Below are 2,858 nucleotides of genomic sequence, written 5' to 3' on the forward strand. Positions count from 1 at the left end.
ATGTTTCAGAATGTTTTACGTTTGGGGTTGTTAGCACTGTGCAGCCCCAACTTGACCGTCTTGATATTAGTCCGTATCTCTCGGACACACAGAATCGTGAACTACGTGCCCTCCTACTAGAGTTCAGCACTTGTTTTGCGTCCTCATCGAAAGTACGGCAAACGCCTCTCGTGAAGCACCGCATCATTACTCCTGATGACGCCCGCCCTATCCGCCAGCAGCCGTACCGTATCTCAACGACGGAACGTGAAGCGATTCAGACACAAGTTCAGGAGATGCTTTGTGATGGTGTCATACAACCATCCAACAGCCCGTGGTCATCCCCTGTCGTGCTGGTAAAGAAAAAAGATGGAACCCTTCGCTTCTGTATCATCGAGTATCAAAAGTTGAATGCCATGACTAAAAAAGACGTCTACCCGCTGCCCCGTATCGACGATTTGCTCAACAAGCTTCGTCGCGCCTAGTACTTCTCCTCCGTTGACTTGAAGAGCGGGTACTGGCAGATTGAGGTCGATGAGCGGGACCGCGAAAAAACAGCTTTTGTCACCCCAGATGGACTGTACGAGTTCAAAGTGCTGCCTTTTGACCTATGTTCAGCGCCGGCTACTTTTCAGCGCATGATGGACACCGTTCTCGCCGGCCTCAAATGGCAAATCTGCTTAGTCTATCTCGACGACGTTGTCGTATTCTCTGAAACCTTTGAAGAACACATCGAACGCTTGCGCGTAGTATTAGATGCCCTCCGGTCAGCTGACTTGACGCTCAAGCCCGAGAAGTGCCACTTTGGCTACAAAGAGGTGAAGTTTCTTGGTCACCTTGTGAGTGCCGCAGGCGTTAGACCAGACCCCGACAAGACTTCTGCTGTCGCCAAATTTCCCGTTTCTGCAAACAAGAGACGTTTGAAACGCTTCCTGGGCCTCTGCACGTACTACCGCCGCTTCATCGCCGATTTTTCCATAGTTGCCGCCCCCCTGACTCGCCTCACGAGCGATGATACACAGTTCGTGTGGGGCACCGAGCAACAAGAGGCTTTTGCGGAGCTGCGCAGCCGACTGCAAACAAGCCCTGTTTTGGCGCACTTTCATGAAGACGCTGACACCGAAGTCCACACCGACGCCAGCAATATCGGCCTTGGCGCTGTAGTCGTTCAACACCAAGCTGGCGTCGAAAAGGTAATAGCGTATGCCAGCCGCACGCTCTCCCGCGCCGAGACAAACTACTCCACTACGGAAAAGGAATGCCTGGCGGTTGTGTGGGCAACCATGAACTTTAGGCCTTACCTCTATGGCCGCCAGTTTAAAGCTTTCACCGATCATCATTCCTTGTGCTGGCTGGCTAACCTCCGCGACCCATCGGGGCGCCTAGCACGATGGAGTCTTCGCCTCCAAGAATTTGAGTTCACCATTGTGTATAAATCTGGCCAGAAGCACTAAGATGCTGACGCGCTGTCGCGTGCACCTGTCGGTTTAGTCGATGAGAGCACGGACGACGAGAGCGGGTTTCTTGGACTGGTGAGTGCTTCAGACATAATGACCCGACAGCGAGCTGACCCGGACCTTCGACCAGTCATTGACCACCTGCAGGGTCGCGCTGATGATATCCCTCGGCAATTTGCTCGGAACCTGTCTGCTTTCTGTGTCCGGAATGGCGTTCTATACAAACAGAACTCCAGCACTGTTGACCGAGCGTTCCTCCTCGTAGTGCCAGCCGACCTCTGTGCCGATATCCTTTTTGCTTGCCATGATGAGCCCACCTCTGGCCACTTGGGCTTTGCACGCACACTCGCCCGAGTTCGTCAAGCCTATTATTGGCCTAAACTTGCTGACGCCGTTCATCACTACGTCAGGGGCTGTCGTGAGTACCAACGTCGAAAGGCGCCACCTCTCAAGCCAGCGGGTATGCTCCAACCTATTGCGCCTCCCCGAACACCGTTTGACCAAATCGGCATCGACCTTCTGGGCCAATTTCCGCTGACATCGGTCGGTAACAAATAGATTATAGTCGCGACCGACTATCTCACACGGTACGCTGAAACCAAGGCGGTGAAGCGTGGCACGTCATCTGAGATCGCTCAGTTTTTTATGCAGCAAATCGTGTTGCGCCATGGCGCACCGTCCCAAGTAATCACCGATCGAGGCACGGCGTTTACGGCACAACTTATGCACGACGTATTTGAGCTGAGTCACACGAGCCACCGCAAAACCACTGCTTATCACCCACAGACAAATGGGCTCACGAGAGACTCAATAAAATGATCGCCGACATGATTGCAATGTACATAGACTCCCAGCACAAGACCTGGGACGAGATTCTCCCGTACGTCACATATGCCTACAACACTGCCATTCAAGAGACTACGCGTTTTACGGCATTTCGTCTGCTCTATGGACGCGACGTTCAGCCGATGTTAGATGCCATGCTTCCGTGCTGCACGGATAATCCTCTCATCCCAGACGCTGAACAGTTTGCTCAGCGCGCCGAAGAAGCACGTCAACTTGCCCGCATCCACATTCAGCAACAGCAGGGAAAGGATACGCGTCGCTACAACCTCCGTCATCGACACGTCACATACTAACCAGGAGAGCAAGTTTGGGTGTGGACACCGCGGTGCGCCGGCCCGGCTTGTCTGAAAAACTGATGTCGCGATACTTTGGACCTTACAAGGTTCTGCGCCGTGTCACAGAAGTGTCATACGAAGTCCTTCCAGCGGGTACTGTGCAGACCTCGCGTCGGCAACCACGCTCCGAGATGGTGCACGTTGTCTGCATGAAACCGTATTTCACGCGGTAATGTGCAGTGTACTATGCACTCGTTTAGTTGGGTAGGGCATCGTCTCCGTTTTATATTCGTTTTCTGTA

Source organism: Amblyomma maculatum, chromosome 7 (assembly GCF_055883805.1).
Source record: "Amblyomma maculatum isolate TAMU_Amacu chromosome 7, ASM5588380v1, whole genome shotgun sequence".
Lineage (NCBI taxonomy): Eukaryota > Metazoa > Arthropoda > Arachnida > Ixodida > Ixodidae > Amblyomma > Amblyomma maculatum.